The sequence below is a fragment of the Euprymna scolopes genome, chromosome 7 (genome assembly GCF_053919585.1).
Source record: "Euprymna scolopes isolate OS-2025 chromosome 7, ASM5391958v1, whole genome shotgun sequence".
NCBI lineage: Eukaryota > Metazoa > Mollusca > Cephalopoda > Sepiida > Sepiolidae > Euprymna > Euprymna scolopes.
In genome coordinates, this window is record NC_136488.1 from 27,496,746 (window position 1) to 27,517,782 (window position 21,037).

The window sequence follows — 21,037 nt, forward strand, 5'->3', positions numbered from 1 at the left end:
CGAGCAAAAGATATGATTGAGGCGAAGAAGAAAGAAATAATAAAAAACATGAAAGCTCATGAAGTGTATGAATGTGTCCCCAACATAGGTCAAAAACGTATATCAACAAGATCGGTGATTACAGAGAAAATTAAGAGTAACAAAAAGAGATAATGAAGGTTCGCCTTGTGGCACGTGGCTATGAAGAAAATTCACCTAAAAACTGACTCTCCAACATGCAGCTGTGAAGCTATGCGTCTTGTAATGTTAATGGCCTTATTTCTCAGACCTCCATCTGTGTCATGTCCAGTCACAAGTGTAGAAGCTGAAAAGATGTATTTATGGATTGAATGATGCGCCCCATTCATGGTACAAGAGAGTTACTCAGGAATTAACTAAACTAAAAGCAATGGTAAGTGCATATGACAATGCATTGTTTCTTTGCATGATTTATCCGAGAACTTGATGGGTATTCTAGCAATGCATGTAGATGGCTTTATATTTTGTGGAAATAATTATTTAAAAAAATGTGATTTCAGAATTAAAGAAAATATTCAAGCTTGAAATGCATGAAAATGGAACCTTCACATTTTTGGCATTGTGTGTTAGACGAAGAGAAGATGGGATGATTATAAAGCAAAACAATTATGTGCCATCCATTTCTCCAATAGATATAAAGAAAGGAAGATCCTTAAGGAAAAATGATGAGTTGAGTGAAGAGGAGACATATAGAATACTAGATAGGGCAGATGAACCTAAGGGAGTAGTGACTGATATATTAAAAGACTTTGATAAGGTCTGACATGGAACCCTTCTCAGGAAAATTATTTTGTATTGTATTATTGGACACATATTTAATATAATCAGATCCTACTTAGCTAAAAACAAACAAAAAAAAAAAAACAGGTTGTCCTCAATATCTGTAAATCTAAGCAGCATCACATTAACGCTTATTCGGCCAGGGGTTGATATTTGGATCTTCATGATTCCTGATCTTCATAAACGACCTCCCTGATGCAATTATGTCCAAGATGGGTATATTTGCTGATCACATGATACTCTATAGTATAGATGCGAGCAAAATGAACGCACATATACAATGCAATCACTGAATCCTGTGAAAATAAGCTTCAGTCTTGTTAAGTGTTGAGACATTATGTTGAACAAAGATGGCGGCGTAGTTCAGATCAGATCCTGAGTGTAATTCGCAGTAAACAAGATGGCGGCCAGGAATCAAATGTGGTCCGTGACGTAGTTAACGGCGAACTGATTGAATCCGAAATTCGACAATTTTTATAGTAACTTTGGAACATTTTCATTGGTCGGTTTAGCACAGCCGGTGGTTATAAAAACGAGTGGCAAATTCACTGGTCTCATAACCCCCATTAGTATTCAAAAATAATTTACACCCCTCCCCTCGTTTTTGATATACTGGAAAAATCCTTTCGAGTTCAATTTTGGTATGACTTGAGAAAAGGAAATAAAAATAAAAATAAATAAATAAATAAAAATAAAATGAACAAATAAAAATAAAGCAATAAAATAATTGTTTTTTTTGTATTTTTTTTTGTTTTGAGGGAATTTTCTTTATTCTCATTGGTCAAAAGAAATTGTTAATATATTGGTATAAAAAAAAATGATACAAAAAATTATTTGACAAAAAGGAAATTTACAAAGAAAAGGTTTTAAAATGTGACCTTTTTTAACAAAAACTGGAAACATTATGTTAGGTATTAGTTGGTTAATTTGGTTAGTAAGATAGAAATGGTTGCAATTTAACGTCGTGCCCGGGACAATTTACAATTTTTTTTTTTTGGTGTGATTTTGACTGTTCATGCTTCTCTTTTTGGGTTTCTGAAAAGAAGTTTATTCATAATTAGATTCCAAAAAGTTTGGTTATATAATGTTTTAATTTTATTCATTTTATAGGTTTAGTGAAAATGTCGGCTATATTATTCTCAGACGTCACATAAGTAAGAGTAATAGATTTTTACTTATTTCATCCCTTATAAAATGATATCTGATATCAATATGCTTCGACCTTTGATGGATCATAGAATTATTTGCTAAGATACTGCTCTGATTGTCACAATGAATTACTATAGGTTTTTACTTAGATCAGGTCTTAAAATAGATTTTATAAGGATGTTCAGAAAATTGCCTCCTGCGCAGAATGGGTAAGGGCCACATATTCTGCTTCACAAGTAGAAAGGGCAACAATTTGTTGCTTTTTAGTTTTCCAAGAGACCATAGGTCCAATCTTTGACAGTCTGAAACAATACCCCGTTATATTTTTTCTATCCTCAGAGTTACCCCAATCTGAATCTGAAAATCCTTCTAAATTTAGAGGATATGTAGACTTTTTAAATATTAAAGATTGTTCCTTGGTTCCTTTTAGATAATAGAAGATTTGTTTTGCACGATTAAGGTTGTCGGTTTCGATAAGTTTTCAGATAGCTTTGTTACAGTGTAACATATGTCAGGTCTAGTTGCGGTCATCAAATAGAGCATTTCTCTGTATAATCGATTATTTATGGATTTTGTTTCGGTCTCTATATTTTTATTTATGTCCATTTCGACGGGAGTTTTACGTGGTTTGCAATCTTGCATTCCAAACTTGAGCAGAATTTTTTCAATGTATCGTGATTGGTTCATAGTTCATTTTCACAGGTAAATTTTACACTGAGGAACCATGACAGTCGTCCCAGATTGGCCATTTTAATTTTTTTATTTAATTAATTTTTAACATCTTTTAAAGTGTTATCACAGTTTGAGGCGAGTAATATATCATCAACCCAAAAAACCAAAATCAACAATTTATTACCTACATTTTTGGTATGCAGGCACGTGTCTATGGGACATTGCTTGAATTCTTGTTCTATTAAATAATTATGGAGTGTTAAATTCCAATTGTGCGCACTTTGTTTTAGTCCATATAACGATTTATTTAATTTCTACACGCAATTTTTATTTTTCATTTTAAATCCCTCTGGAGGGTAAATATAGATTTCACAGTCAATTGGAGCATTTAAACAAGCATTTTTTACATCCATTTGATGTATTTTTAAATTGTATTGAGTGGCAAGTTGTAATAAAATTCTGATTGTTGTTAAATTTGTCGTTGGTGAAAATGTTGCAAAATATTCCACTCCAGAAATTTGTGAAAAACCTTTTGCAACAAATCTTGCTTTAAAAGTTTCACTGCCAGAAGCTGTGATTTTTTTGGAAAAAAAAACCAGTATGAAGAAATTATAGTTTCATCTGTTGGTTTTGCCTCTATTTCGTATGTGTTATTTTCAGATAAAGCTTTCAATTCTTGGTGATTTTCTGAATTAATCGCCTCATTATAACTTTCTGGTGTGCTGTTCAATGAGTAGCAGTAATCCACTGCGTAATCTTGTATTTTTTTCAATTTGTAAGAAATCTGACCTTTTTCGCTCCCTTATTGGGTATCGACGTGTCTGGTTAATATTTTCGTCAGAAGTTCTACTCTAATTGTCGTCGTTATTAATATTTTCATTGTGATCGATTACGATGCTAGGTAATATTACACGTTTTTCATTCACTGGATCGCCATTTTTTAAATTTAATGTATCATTGAATTTTACACATCTAACCCTTTTTATGTCATTTTTGGCTGGAAAGTAGATTAAATATGCCAGACTGTTTTTATCGTAACCTACGAAAATACCTTTTTCGCTTTTAGTATTTAGTTTACTGGTATTTTCTATAAATGCAAAACAATCAGAACCAAATATATGCATTCTGTTCATTTTAGATTTTACACTGCAAAACGCTTCATACAGCATTTTGCCTAATCTTGTATTGACCGATCTATTTCTGATATATGCTGCTTCTATTAAAGTGTACGTCCATAAACTATGTGCTAATTTCGATTCAATAAGTAGGCATCTTGTCATCTAAAAAAGGGGTTGCCATGCTCTTTCAGCTGTGCCATTTTGGAAGGGGGAATACGGAACAGATTTCTCGTGCTTAATACGGTGGTTAATTAATAGCAGTTCAAAGTCTTTACTAGTAAATTCAGTCCCATTGTCTGCACGAATACATTTTGCTGAGCCGTACGGGGCTATATCAGTTAAATATTTTTGAGTGGCGAGGTGAGTGTCGGATTTGTTTTTTAGAAAATAAACTATAATTAAACCAGAAGAATCATCAATAAAGTTCAAAACGTACCTTAGATTATTTCTCCCCATCGGGCTGATTGGACCTGCTAAGTCACAATGCACAAGTGAGAAAATTTTTGTAGCTTATTTGTCTGGCGTTCTGCTTATATATTTTGTCATTTTCCCCTGTGCACACACATCACAATTTGGAAGATCATCTGAAGGTATTATTTTCATGCCTTCGACTACATTTGATAATTTTTTGATATCAGCTGTATTGCAGTGTCCTAGAATTTTATGCCATGTTTCCAAGTTGTGACAGGCAGTTTTTGAGTGAACCATACTTTTTAAATAATATAGTCGGCCATTTTCTTTAATGTCAAATACATTTCCATTGGGGTATATCAATTTTGACTTGTTTTGGCCAAACTTTATCTTCGCACCTTGTTTAATTGCAGCCTGCACACAAAATATATCTTGCTTAAATGTAGGTATGAACAGAGTATTTTTTAGAATACAGTTACAGATTTCGCCTTTATTATTTTTTAGGGATATTTTAGCATCACCTCTTTTCAAGACTATATCATTTATTTGACTACCGTCAGCAAGTTCGACAAAATGACTTTGTGGATTAAAGTTTGAATCGAAATTAATAAAATCAGATTCTTGGTGATAACGTGTGCTGTAGCACCACAGTCTACAAGGAGATTTTTAACGTTTGTGGTATTGTCAAAGTTATATGTGAATAGAAATGTGTGTTCTTCCTCAAAGTGCTCAACGTTTTTTATGGAGTCCATTTTAGAGCTTTTATATCAACATTGGAAAGTTTTGTGGTTGGGTCGTCCACAATTATAGCAGATAATTTTATTCTTTTTCTTGGGGAAATTACTTTTAGGGAACACGTTGCGGTGAGGTGCGTAATTTGGTGGTGTCTGTTTTTGAGAAGCCTTTTTGAATTTCATAATATTGCTGGAATTATTATTGTCCACGAGCATATGATTAGTCTCTTCGTAACTGGACAATGCCACTTTAAATTTGCTGAAATTTATGGGTTTGTCTTTTTGCGTTATAACAGTTGTAAATGGTTTAAAATCGGCTTTAAGTCCTTTGAGGTTAATTGATATCAACAAGCTATCGCTTATTATTTCACCTGAGAGTTTTAAGGCCTTGTTGGTTGTTTCTGCCCTTATAACGTAGTCGGTAATAGTTTCATCCTCGTTACATTTCAGAGACGTTAGATCTGTATATAGTGATATAATTTTCGGTTTCCCTTTTGATAAATAATGTTCTCTTAATATGTTCAATGCTTTCCATCCGTCATCCAAGGCATCTCTTATAATCAGAGACAGACTTCTATTGTCTAAGCATTGAATCAATTCTGCAAAAACAGTCGCGTTCTTTTCGAGAAATTCGGGGTCGTTAGGATTCTCTGTTGGAGATTGTATCACTTTGTGTAGTTTTCGAATCTTTAGATATCCCAGAAATTGTACCTGCCACAATTCAGATTTAGATTCCGATCCGTCAAAGAAAAGACGATGGCTAGGCGCATAACCTGTTAAGTGTTGAGACATTATGTTGAACAAAGATGGTGGCGTAGTTCGGATCAGATCCTGAGTGTAATTGGCAGGAAACAAGATGGCGCCCAGGACTCAAATGTGGTCTGTGACGTAGTTAACGGTGAACTGATTGAATCCAAAATTCGACAATTTTTATAGTAACTTTGGAACATTTTCATTGGTTGGTTTAGCACAGGCGGTGGTTATAAAAACGATTGGCGAATTCATTGACCATCCTGATTCGCAGCAAAATTATACCCCTTAAGTGTAGAGGTCTACAGGAGTGAATGATAAAATTGTTGCACTAGAAAAGACTATATGATTCCATTCCGTTTGATAAAAACCTTTGGCAAACATAGGTCTCCTTATCCCTCACTCTGGCCTACGTCTGAAGAGGTAATTCCAGTTTAGATGCTGCTATTGTTGGTTATCATCATAGGTATAACATGAGGACAATGTCTCACAAATTAATTTGAATTTTCTGTAATACAAATAGTAAAAACGATTTTCCTGAAAATATTCTAAAAATAGCATAACTTTCTCGCATATATTTTTTATTAATAAAATAGCAGGGTAAGCCGGCATTGCCAGAGGCAAGAATGTGGCATACTTTTTATTCCTCTCTCTCTTTCCACCTCTCTCTATCCTCTCTTTTTTGATTGTCTATCCCATTCCTCTCTCTAGATATGCACATACACAAATTGAGTCAGCATGAGGGATATAACTATGTGAAAAATAAAATCAGAGTTACTTCCCTTTAGTTTGTGGATGGAAAGCTGGCTATATGATAACATTAAAAGATGTGTGTACATTTAGATAACATTAATTGATTTAAATGACCATTTGACACCTAAATAATAATTTTTTTTTTAAATTTTAGATATACATTTATAGTTATGCCGATTAAAAAATATACCAACTTTGTTATGTATTTAAAAAATTTAGCTGGGAATACAAACTGTTGTAGAGACGCCCACTAATTAGCATACGTGGGTGAAAAAGATATAGATAAAGGTATCAAGTCAGCAAGACCGGAGAGCTGTGTTCGAACGCCGGATAGGCAAGACGCATGTGCCGGTTGCTCCATGAAAGACTTTAACACGCCCTCTGCCGGACAATCTTCCAACGCAGTACAACTGCACCTTTGTAAATATGTATTATATTTTCGTCTTAATATATTTGTTTTACCTTTACTTTCTGCGTTCGTGTTGTTATTGATACAGACACAACACAAACAGACACTTTATTTATTTATTTTTTTTTATTCAATTTTCACCCCAAACAAGGCACAGTGCCACTTTGATGTAGGGGGCTACTATCGTGGAAAGAAGTTGCAGGGGTATTATGAAGGGAGATGAGTAGCAAGATGTCTGTTCACATTACATTTGAACTTCTGCATGTCAGTACAGTTGGGAAAGCAGAATCCCAGAAGGGAGTTCCAAAGTCTAGCAGTTCTGGCGAAGAAACTATTGGAGTAGAAGGCTTTCTTACACCTAATGATCTCTACTGTGAAGGAGTGGGATTTAGCTGCTTGCCGGGTTTGTCGGGGGTATTCACGTCGAGGGGGTACAAGTGCTTGTTCGTCAGAGCATTCACCATTAAAGTACTTGTAGAACAGGCAGAGGGATGCAACATTTCGTCGATGGGACAGAGGCTGAAGCAAGATAATAGTTGAGGACCTATGTATTTAAAAAATCAGTTGGGAATACAAGCAGACACTTGCCTTTATATGATAGATGAACCAATGAATTTCATTGATAAAGACCGTTGGTTTTCTATGCCATTTGACCGAAAAAAATTCAAGATTCCCTACTTTTCATGTTTTCTAGTTATCAGAAGCAGTAACAGTATTAGCATTATAACTGTGTATAATTTTTTTAATATCAGGGATTACACTTTTCATAGATTTTTGCTCTTAGATTTTAGTCCATTCTTTTAGTCGCACTTATGTTAAAACTGAAATTGCTTCATAATTTAGTCAACACTTTGTTCTCTCGCAACCGGAGTTCAAACAACGCAAAGGAAGCACATCAAAGCACCGCACCCACTCCACTTCCTCACTGCATGACAAACTCTACTGAGTTCTGTTTTAATTTTGTATTTGTCATTTTTAAAACTCTTTGAAATCAAACATAATGTGTATTTCAAAGTAAAATAGAATTTAAATATTTATATATAACAAGTAGATGAAACCCAGCAGTGCTCAAGTGTAAAATGTGCAGAAAGACGTTTTTGTACGTACCTGCATCTCTCATGCTGATTATTATTATTTACTAACCAGGAGTAGTCACACAGGCCATCATCAAAGATTTATCTTTAAGAAAAACCTGTGATGAACTCTCGAGTATGAGTGACAACAAGTCTCCTCAAATTTCCAGTTCTCTCCACTTCTTTTAATAACCTTTGCAGATGAATTTGCGTTGTCAAAACATCCGTTTCTCATTGATTTCTCGTTGGCAATGACCATGGGTTTTCACTAGAATTTGGATGGCAATAAGCCTCACCAAGGTCTCAGTCCCTATCCATATTATTATTATTATTATTATTATTATTATTATTATTATTATTATCATTCTTCTTCTTCTTCTTCTTCTTCTTCTTCTTCTTCTTCTTCTTCTTCTTCTTCTTCAATAGGAGTTTTCACACAGTTCATCATCAGAAATTACTCACTTGTGACAACCGGTGATGTTCCCTAGAGTCTGGATAAAACAAGTTTCCTCAGATTTCCAAATAACATTTGTAAATGAATCTGCGATTTCGCAACAGGCACTTGCCATTGATTTCTTGTTTACAATGACCATTAGTCTTCATTGTAATTTGGATGGCAATAAGCCTCCCCAAGGTCCCAGTTCTCTTTCTCCTCATCCAGATGAGGTCTGATTAGTGCTTTCTCTCCTGAGTTCTTCCATCCTAATTGACCCTTCAAGACTATTTTGTGTAGTATCAGCTAAAACTGATACATTTCTGGGGAAGATATCGTTTATACGATTTCTTGCAATTTCCGTTTCTTTGGCTTCATGTGGTGTTCTGTCCATTATTATTTACTCTCTAGAAGTAGTCACACAGACCATCATCAAAGATTTCTCCATGGGAACAACTTATGGCATTCTCTGAAGTCTGAGTGACAACAAGTCTCCCCAGATTTCCAGTAATCTCCACCTCTGTCAATAACTGTTGCAGATGCGTTTTTGTAGCAAAACAGAACTCATTATTATTGATTTCTCATTGGCGGCAACCATTGATCTTCATTGGAATTTGGGTGACAACAAGCCTCCCCAAGGTCCCAGTTCTCTTTGCACTCAGTGGAAGTCTGGCTAGTGCTTTCTTTCCTCGGTCTTTCCATCCTTCTTGATCCTCCTTGCTTTGGTATGGTGTCAGTTTTTGTTGACACACAGAGAAAAAAATGTTCCAGGTTTCGTGATTCCATGTGTTTTACATCTGTAGCATTTTCTGCATGTCCAGTTTGTCCCTGTAGCTCATGTTGTTAGTCTCCGCATTCCTTAATATTTCAGCAGTTTTCATTACTGTTATCCATTGTATCTTATCAGCCATCCCTCTGATTCCCTTTTCAAAGTTTTTCGGTAGTGTTCTTAGCACTCTTACTATTAGTGGTGTTATCCTAACATTTTCCTTTGAGCTCTCTGGCCAGTTCTGTGTATTTGCTTCTCTTCTCCGTCCCCTTAATCTTCACTCTGTGGTCTGCTGGGACAGCAAAATCTACAATCTGACAGGTCTTTTCCTTATTGTTAACTAGTATGACATCTGGTCGCCTTGCTTGGATGGGTTTATCCATTTATATATCAATGTTCCATAGGAGTTTGTGACTTTCATTTTTAAGTACTGCTGCCGGCTTGTGCTTGTACCATTTGTCTGAATGTTCAAGATTCAGTTGTCTGCATAAGTGCCAGTATACTGCCTTCCCCACTTGACTGTGTCTATTCTTATATTCTTTTTAGGCTAGTTTGCTGCATGTACTTATTATGTGGTTTATTCTTTCGTCTCTTCATCCACAGGGTCTGCATTTGCTATTTCTTGTGTCGTATCCATCCTTGCTTTTTTTGGTTGGTTCTAATCGCATTATCTTGTGCGGTCGTAATTAGGGATTCAGTTTCTCTGTTAAGGTGTTCTTTTTGTAGTCATGTTCAAGTGTTTTCGTTAGTCTCACCTTTTGTCATCATTATGAATCGTCCATGTAGTTATTTCTATTCCGATTTTTCTTTTCTAGTCTTATCTCTTGTGTCTTCTGTTTCTGTTTGTTTTGTTTTTCTTAAGGCCTTTTGCTGCCGTAATTATTCTTTCAGTGTTCGTCATTATGTATTTTTCTAATTCTTTTTTTGTGTTGTTTACACAGTCCTCTATACTAACCAGTTCTCTTCACCCATCTTTTCTTTTCGCATACAGTCGGTCAGCATCATTGTCTGGATGTGATGCACTGTGCATTGTCATGAGTTTTCTGGTTTTCTAATCAAGATGCCTCAATTCTTCTTTGGTTCATCCTATAAATGGCCCAGACTAGCTTACAAGTGACACTACCTATGTGTTTATACATTTAATTAGATTTCTACTATATCGTTTCATTTCGAGGAGTTTTCCTGTTTTTCTGAGGTATTCCTTTCCAATTTTCTCCTTCATTTCTGTTGCTTTGACTGTGTCTGCTTCCAGAACACCCAAATATTTGTAGCTATCATGTACACCTACTGCCCTTATATCCGTTTAGTTGGGTAGTATCATAACTTCTGTTGCTTCCAGCTTTCCCCTTCTCATGATCAAAAGCGCACATTTTTCCATGCTGAAGCTTCTTGTTGTGTTTATTAGTGTCTCTATTTGCTTCTTGGTTTTTGCAAATAACTTCAGACCATCCATGTACATTAGGAGGTTCAACTTTTCATCTGTATTAGTGAACTTGCATCCGGCTTGACATTTTCTTAATATGTTGTTAAAGGGAAACATGGTTATGATGAACAGTAGTGGTGATAGAGAATCACCTTGGAAGATACCTCTTTGTATTTTAATCTTTCTTATGTATTAGCCAGCAGCAGCCAGTTTCAGTCTCCATGTTTTCATTGCATTTTCTATTAAATTTATAATCTTGCTTGGTATTTTGTACATTCTCAGGCATTCAATTATCCATGTTTGTGGGATTCTGTCATACGCTTTCTTGTAGTCGATCCACGCCATGACAAAGTTCTTTTCTACTTTTTACCTCCTTCAGAATCCTTTAGTCTATGTATAAACGGTCATGTGTTCCTCTTCTTCTGTTTTGGCATCCTTTCTGTTCCTCAGGAAGTAGTCCGTGATTATGAAGGGACTGATAAATTTGTTCCCTCAGCTGAACTATTAGTATTTTCCATATCGTAGGTAAACTTGTAATAGTTAATTGATGGGGATGGTTCTTTTCTCTACATCTTTTTACACCAAAGTGGTTTTACCTTTGATCATCTTGTGCTTCTTGGATACATCTTTTCAGGTTCTCACTCAGTCTATTGACATAATTCTTAAAAAGGGCTAAGGTTATAGGTAGGGGGGGGAAACAATAAGCAGGAATAGAGTTCCACAAACCTGTGTTTCTTGAAAAGAATTTAGTGGAATAGGAAGCTATAATAAAATGATGTATCAAAACAGTAAGTTGATGAAATGTGCTAAAAAAAAAAATTTCTTGTCTTTTTCTCTCTTACTTTCCCTCTCTGTCCTGCTCCAACCAAGTCTACCGACCTGCTCCACAAATCCCAAAACCTCAACATGACAAATCTCAAAAAAAAAAAAAAACACGAATAAACCTAGAACCCCATCCTCCAATGTATACCCCTACTACCAAGTCTCCTTCTCCAACATCAGGGGTCTAGGTTCCAACCTTCCAGAGGTTGAAACACAATTACAGGAGACGAAACCGGACATATTATTTCTAAGTGAAACTGGCATAGGGCCAATCAACGAATTCATAATTAAAGGATACTCTAACTTAACATCTAAATCTAACCCCCCAGATCGTCATGGGCATGGAATATGTGCCTACATCAAAGATGGCTTTCCATGAGAAGACCCTAATTTACATTATATGTGCTTCTGGGTTGTACTAGCTTATACCACTGCATTTATATTTGCCCTCTATCGGCCCACAACAGTGGGGTTACTATCTTTAAGAGCATATCTGAGAAAATTGACAACATCCTGTCTGCTCATCCTTCGGCTAACATTCACATTTGCGGTGACTTCAATGTCTATAATGTGGAGTGGCTGACTCACTCAAATAAAACCAATGACGAGGAGAGATTCTGTCATGATTTTGCCACTGCCTATGACCTCACTCAGATTGTTCACGAACTCACCCGTGTGCTCAATACTACCGGTCAGTATGCAAGCCTTTTAAACCTTTTCTTCACAACTTCCCCTGAGCTGTTCTGTTCTATCTCCTCTGGGATCCTCCGACCACTCTGTTGTAGCAGTTAAGATAAAAATGAAATGTAATAAGTCTTCAGAGTACCTATCCATACTGTATATCGATACTCCATGGCTGATTGGGATAGCTTCCGTACATTCATATATGACCTACCTCTGCATTCCATGTTTAAAAAGGATGTGTCCTCTATAGTATCAGACCTGACCAAATAGTTAATTGTAGGCATAGACCGATTCATACCATCCAAAAATTCCAACAAAAACCTAACAGCCAGCCATGGTTCTCTCCTGAATGTGCTGCTGCTATCGCGCACAGAAATCACTTTTTTTATAGCTACCAACGTAATAGATGTACTGAGACTAAAGCTGCTTTCAGGACTGCCAGCAACCACTGTAAAAGAGTAATAAAAAATGCAAGAGAGCTATATGCTGAGTCCGTTAAATCCAAAGTAGCTAAGCAGCGGCTTGGTTCCCATCAGTTCTGGCAAATAGCAAACAGGATCTTGAACAGAAGCGTGCATTCTATCCCAACTATCATCAATGGACCAGAGGTCATCTCGTCAGCATCAGACAAGGCCAGACTATTTGCCAAGAACTTTGCAGCAAATTCTACTCTATGCGACAAAGGCCATCAACTCCCCGTATTTCCTCCTATAACAGACAACACACTATGCAACATACAAATATCTGTGCGTGAGGTCGCCAAGCTAATCAAGAACCTTGATTCCAGTAAAGCAACTGGCCCTGACGGCATTCCAGTTATAGTGCTGAAAAAGATCCAACCAGAACTTGCTCCCATACTTACAAAACTGTTTAAGCATTGCCTTAAGGAGAAGTGCTTTCCAACACCCTGGAAAACCTCATCAGCATGCTCTGTATTTACGAATTCAGGTGAAAAGTCATCTCCCTCTCAGTACAGACCAATAAGTCTCCTGTGTGTCATGAGTAAGTTATTGGAATCCTTATTAAATAAAGAAGTAGTTAACCACCTCAACAGAAACAACCTTCTTAGTGACATGCAATATGGTTTCCGCTCTGCAATATCTACAGCAGATATGCTAACGGTTATATCTCATAGGATTAGTGAATCTCGTGACAAAGGTTTCCTTTCCAGAGCAATTGCTCTTGACATATCAAAGGCCTTCGATAAGGTATGGCATAAGGGTCTACTTCAAAAGATTTCCAGCTACGGTATCACTGGAAATGTTTTCTCAATCATTAAATCATTTCTCTCCGATAAGTTTATAATAGTAGTGGTTGATGGGCAGAAATCAGAGACCCACAGTATTAATGCTGGAGTCCCTCAAGATTCCATCCTGGGCCGAACTCTCTTCCTGATCTACATCAATGATCTCCCAAAGCACATACTTAAATCATTCGTTGACATCTATGCTGATGACACGACCATCTATGGCAACACATCAAAGGCTGTAAATGACAAAGTTCTCTCTAATTCTCTCTCCTCTGATCTAGAGCGCGTGGTACAGTGGGGGAAGATGTGGCTGGTTACTTTTATTGCATCCAAAACCAAGCTTCTATCTTTACATCATCAACGCTCTGATCTCCATCTGGCATCAATTGAAATGGATGGCTCCTGTCTTGAGGAGGCTCCATGTTTTGACAAGCTTCTGGGTTTGTCCTTTACTCCTGATCTGAAATGGAACACGTACATCAAGTCTGTTGCCAAGGACGCTGGGAAAATGGTGGGATCCTTCTACCGCTCCAGACGATATCTCACTAATGATACAATTCTTTATCTATATAAAAGCCAAGTACGTTCAAGGATGGAGTACTGCTGCCACATCTGGGCAGAAGCTGCTAAACACAGCATATCCTGCCTAGAGAGAGTACAAAATAGACTTCGTGGTTTAGTGGGGGATGTCCTTTTCTCTTCCCTGCAGCCTCTCTCTCACAGAAGAGACATTGCGAGCCTGTCTTTGTTTTATTGTTATTTCCATTGCAAGTGCTCGTTTGAGCTCCAATCTCTGGTCTCCCCTCGCCAATCTTTCACGAGAAACACCCATCTGGCTGAAACTACTGTCAATAATTTTCCCCACTCTTTATCTGTGCCTAAATCCAAACGTAGATTCCATGAGCAGAGCTTCCTTTTCAGAAGTGCACGACTGTGGAACTCTCTTCTGTCTGCCTGTTTCCCACCTGACTACAACTTGGATGTCTTCAAATCCAGCATAAACAAATTCCTGATAAACCGCCCCCTTAAGTAAGACACTCTATCAAATCTCCAAAACTAATGATTACTACAATACTATCTCATTGATTACTGTACACGCAATAACCTTTATCTCTGAGTGACCTTCGGGCCTTGATAAGTGGTGACACCCATGTAAAAAAAAAGAAAAGGAGACCACTAGAGCCACCGAGTCAAACGAGCTGGAACAAATGAACCAGAGAATTAACCAGACAATTCTGAAAAACACATCTCAGAATAGTATTTATAGAAAAAACTGTGATTATCAACATCAAGTGCAAAAGAAAAAGTGGGGCCAATCAAATTACAGATGATTTTTACGGCTTATTTCAATCACATTTTCATAAAAAGTAGAAATAAAGAATAACAATGCAAGAACGTATAAATATTCAAAAGAATTAATGAATATGGATTTAAACAAAACGCTGAAAAAAACTTTTTTCTGACAAAAATAAAATATTCTGGGGGAAAATCATTGATGAAAATGGTAAGAAACTAAACATTTCTAGAGCGAGTGCTATTAAAAATAATCCCACTCTAAACAAGGAATTCTTTTATAGTAATTTGTAGGCTTACTTAATTATTATATGTTTATTTTCAACATGAATTTTTTTTGCGAACGAGTTTCTGAAAAATTATACCGAATGGATTTGGATGAGCAAATTTAAAGCAAAATAATCTTTGTCTTTTTAATTACATATTTGGATCCAAAATATGAAATAATCATAGTTAGCACTGCCAGTTCATGGTATCAGAGCTCAATTTTTGTATAAGAATTAAAAGGGGTTGTTAATATTAATATATGTGTAAAAAGAAAACTTTTACTAAAGTCAAATATAGAAAGAAAGCTTTTATTGGATTTAGTAGTCCGTGCTCAGCTGTCTCATCAGTTGAGCTAGAAGTAAGTAAATTGTAGTCAGAAACCTGCATTATGATTGGATGAGAAATTCCGTTCTCTGAGTTCTGATTGGTTGCTAGTTCATGAGTGTATCGTCTGTTATATAAATACTGTTTCATTCAAGAGTTTCCTATCAACTATTATAGCCTTTATTGTTATTTTTTATTTTTTATTTTTTACTTTTGTTCACTTCAAACAAGGCATATAGCAAGTTGGACGTAAGAGGCTACTATTTGGGAACATATCTACTGGAGCTTATGTGAGGAGGTGAGCGAGATGTTTGATCACATTACACTTAAATTTCTGCATGTTAGTATAGTGAGGGGAGTAGGAAACAAGAAGGGAATTCCAAAGTCTAGCAGTACAAGGAAAGATACTATTAGAGTAGAAGGCTTTTAAACATCTCGAGACTTCTACAATGAGGGGGTGGGATTTTTCTGCTAAACAGCTTTGGCGCGGTATATATGCCGATGAGGGTACAAGTGTACATTCCATTACAGTACTTGTAATACAGATACAGAAATGCAACAATAAATTCTTAATTCGAATATATGTGTCTATATGTTGCTTTTTCAGAATTTAAATATAACCACTAAACTATATTGCTCTCTCTCTCTCTCTCTCTCTCTCTCTCTCTCTCTATATATATATATATATATATATATATATATATATATATATATTATATATATATATATATATATATATATATATAAAGATCAAGCGTCTCTATATATGTTTTAGTAAGACTTGAAAAATACTCGACAAACTCTTATAAAGTTGGTATTTTTTAAATAGATGCAACTCCGGAAAAATAATATCTAAAATTTAGAAAAAAATAGATTAATTGTTTGGGAGTTTATGTTCATTTATATCATTTAATGTTATCAATAATTAAACATGATTTCTGTAATGTTATCATGTAAATGGGCTGGACGAAGGAGGAAAAGGAATGTGTAGGAGAAGGGGGAAAGAGAGAGAGAGAGCGAGAGAGAGAGAGAGAGAGAGAGGAGTTAAAGCTGGGTAGCCCGACTAGTCGAGCCTAAAGCTCAAACATTAGCAAGACAGTAACGATTCAATCATTGACACTGGAAACACTTCAAGGGACACAAATCAGTGTGCATCATGGTACCCCAACATTTAGCCTTCTCTACTATAGGGAAAACAGGAAGAAAATAAATAAAGAATAATGATCATATGAGCCTATGATTATTTCAGTGACGCATATTATTTTTTTTATTACCTACATATATACTACCCTTTCGATTTACCCTTATATATTGTACCTACTTTTAATTATTTTTTATCATATTATCCTGTTCCTCTTTCATATCTAAATGTCACTAAGCCAGTTTTCTATATTTTCATTTTGCGTAATTCTTTCGATTCTCTTCTGATGATGATAAGCATTTAGCTTCGAAATGCCATGGCCTAAATAGTTTTTTTCTTAATTTTCAGCTTTACTTTTCCTTATTTTTTTGATGAGCTATAGATAACTTTTATTCCTCATCTTTATTTTAACATATATATCTATTATTATATAAAGTCATTTTGTGTGTGTGTGTGAGAGTTCTTTCCTCATAGATTCCGAAACGGCTGAGCGTATGTTTTGCAATTTTCACACAAGGGTAATTTATATGTCTGGCTGTGTTCTTAGATATGTTTTCTACAGAAATTCATCAAAAATCCGATCCTAAAAGTAGTCTTTCCTCTCTTATAGATAAAAAGGATAAATTTTTACTGGGGAACATTTTACATTAAACCGGCCAAGAGAGATAATAAAACTTCAGCAAATCATTTCTTCTTCTTCTTCTTCTTCTTCTTCTTCTTCTTCTTCTTCTTCAATAAAAAAAAAAAAGATTTATTATAATCTCGAGATATAGCTGAGTGGTAGAGCATTCGACTACAGATCAAATGATCTCCTGTTCAAGCTCGGAGGTACCTCACCATTTCATTTTATTTTTTTCTTACTAATGAATTCAATTTATGATAAAAGAAGAGGTACCATTTAAAATCGCCTCAAATCATGTCTTTGTTTGCATATTTTAAAACTAACCATTATTCAGAAGTGATTTTTCCAGGGCATTCATCATCAAGACCAAATATCAGCTGACGTGATATTGTAAATAAAGACAGACGGAATTTGATAAACGACATTATTATTATTATTATATTTTTCATTTTTCATCTAGTCCACCGAGCAAATTATTCCTCGTAATATATAATATTCAATAGAAGATTGATTCTATAATAATACATACGTAATCTGCATAAATTAAAATATCATGTTTAAACATTTTGTATGACTGGGCTATACCGGGCGTCAAGCTAGTATATATATATATATATATATATATATATATATATATATATATATATACATATATATATATATACACGAAGGGCGTGCAATAAGTAATGCCCCTGACCCACTTCCCATAGCAGTAGAGCAACGAAACTTGGCACAGTTATTTGTCTTTCTCTACATAGGAACCACCCAGAGTTATGCATTTCTCCCATCGTTTGATGCACTCTGGAAACCGTTTTTGTAGAACACCCCAGGTTGGTCCTCCAACCACGACATGACTTCAGAAATCAAGGCTGCTTCATCTGGGAAACGTTTTCCTTTCAAAAACAACTTCATGGCTGGGAAGAGGTGAAAGTCAGAGGGTGCAAAGTTCAGGAGAGTAGGGAGGATGCGGAAGGATTTCATAACCACATGCCTGTGCTTCTGATCTGGCGACATGCGAATTGTGGACCGGAGCGTTGTCCTGCAGGAGGAAGATACCTTTGCTGATCTTGCCCCGCCTCTTGATTTTGATAGCTTCCCTTAATTTCCTCAAAAGTGAAGCATAATAGGCTCCTGTAATTGTGGTACCCTTTGACAGGAAATCTGTCATTACTACTCCGTCCTGGTTCCAGAAGACTGTGAGCATGATATTGCCAGTGGAGGGCTGCACTCTTGCCTTCTTTGGAGGTGGTGAGTCCAAGTGCTTCCACTGCATTGACTGGGCTTTGGTCTCTGGATCATAGTGATGGACCCAGGTTTCATCCTGTGTAATCAGTCTTTTGAAAAACTTTGACTCATCTTCTTGGCACATCTCCAAATTCATCCTCGAGTACTCGACGCGTTCTCGCTTCTGGAATGATGTGAGCAACCTGGGAATCCATCTGGCAGACACCTTATGCATATACAAATGGTCATGAATGATAGTTTCCACAGACCCTGTACTAATCTTGACATCTTGGGCTATTTGGCGAATAGTAATGTGCCGATCTTCCAAAATGGCAGCCTCAACTTGACAGACAAATTCCTCATCAATGGCAGAAGGGGGTCGACCAGGTCTGGAAGCTGTTTCCACAGACTTCCGGCCATGTTTGAATTCACGATGCCAGCGTTTTACAAGGTCATATGATGGGGCATTATTACCATAAGTTTCTTTCATTTCATCAAAAGTCTCCTGTGGTATGCGTCCTTTCAAATACAAAAACCGGATCACTGCTCGACATTCAACAGGCTCCATTTCACACATGACTCAGTTCAAACACCTGTAAAAGAGAAACCACAATTTGTTCGGAGCTGTAATTTTCCACATAACCCGTAGGGATATAAATCATTGCACATGCCAAATTTTAGCTCGATCAGACAACTGGAAGTGGGTCAGGGGCATTACTTATTGCATGCCCCTCGTGTATATATATATATATATATATATATATATATATATATATATATATATATAGTATAGAGCCTATGTAGATTGATCAATATTTCAACATCATCATATCGATGCCAGGACTCCATATACGTGTGTGTGTAAAAAATAATAGAAATGCAGTATTGTATTATTTAAAATATTCATATGGAAAAACGTGTAGCAATGCGCACACACACACACACACACACACACACACACACACACACACACACACACACACACATATATATATGTTGCATGAATGTGTACTTAATTCATTAGGTTTTCTTATGTACTGATTCAGTGATTCTGTTGTGATAAGTAAACCTCCAAAATTCCTTTAGCTATGGATCAAATAATGAATTTTCTTCGATGGGTCCTACTTTTGCATATTATTAAATGAACAGTAAAATGATCGATAGGCTTAAACATAACGATAAATTGAAGCAAAAAGTATAGAAACAAGCACCTGCTTTATTTTAGAAGAAAAATAAATAACGTGAAAGAATAATAGAAAAAAAATAATGACATTTAAGATTATAAACATTTCGTAAAACATAAAGTACATTCTAGAAAAATATGTGTCAATGTGAACTTATTTATACATAGAAGCGCAATTATGTATATGTTACTTTATGTATGTTAGTTCACATGTGTGTTTATATTTGTCAGTATGTATTTGTTTTTGAATTTAATAACAGCCAAATGTGTTGATAGGCTGTAAACCCGATGTACAAGATATAAATATAATTATTTTGACTGTTATTTTTCTAAGGCATCTAGACAATGAATTGGAAAAATACAGAAGAAAATGTACCTGGTTTTTGTTTTGTTGTTGAGTAAACAATAAAACAGTACAAAAAATAATAGAAAACGGGAGGGGGGCGTATTGTATTTTAGATTATAAAATGTCCATGCAAACAATCATGTGTAGATAAATATGTACTCTATTTTACATGCGTCACACACACACACACACACACACACACACACACACACACACACACACACACACACACACACACAAACACACACACACACACACACACATGTGTGTATATATATATATATATATATATATATATATATATGTATATATATATATATATATATATATATATGTGGAAATTTACTTTATTTCCTTATGATATATACCAATCCTTATTTAAGAAGCTCGATGTAATTACAGAGCAATATAGTGAATGAATAACAAAAGACTTGTCATTCATTCACTATATATATATATATATATATATATATATATATATATATATATGCGTATGTGTATATATGCATATATATATATATGTGCGTGTGTATGTTTATATATGTGTGCGTGTGTTTATATATATGTGTGTGTATGTGTGTGTGTATTGTGTGTGCTTGTTTATATATATATATGTTCTTATGCATGTATTTATGTATGCATATATGTGTGCGTATGTGTATATATGTGTATGTATGTATCTGTGTATATACGTGTATGTATATATATATATATGTTTATATATATATGCGTGAGTGTTTATGTGTGTACGTGTGTATGTATATATATGTGTGTGTGCTTGTTCATGTATATGTGTGTGTGTGTGTGTGTGTGTGTGTGTGTGTGTGTGTGTGTGTGTGTGTGTGTTCTTATGTGTAATGTGATAAATCAAATATGACATAAATAACAGAAAACTGTAAGGGAAATTGTCTGATTTTCTGTGTGATACCCTCGAGCAGAATTCCGACACAATTTGCTTTCAAAATTGACAAATTCTGGTCGGAAGAAAAAAAAGGTCATAAATCGAAAAGGTTCTTGTTGAAATCAATTGATTGATAGATTTCTCGGCTGAGCAGGTGTCAAATTATCACCACTAAAGGCAAAAACAAGTTTGACTCACCGATGAGTCCAAGACAATGATTGTTGCAATGTCTGCAGTCGCAAAAACCAATTAAAACTTTTCTTCACGTGTTATGGGACCAGTTGGCAAAAATTTAAAAATTTCATTTTCGAAAATAAAGAACGGCATAAAGGTTGTGACATTTTGATTTCCCCATCAAAATTCAGCTCTCCTCTATTTGTCATTACGTGTCGCTTCCGTACTAGTTATCAGAAAATGTAGCTGATCGTGCTCGATAAATGTCACAACCTGTAGATTGTCTATCACTCTGGTAAATAACTTAATCAAACT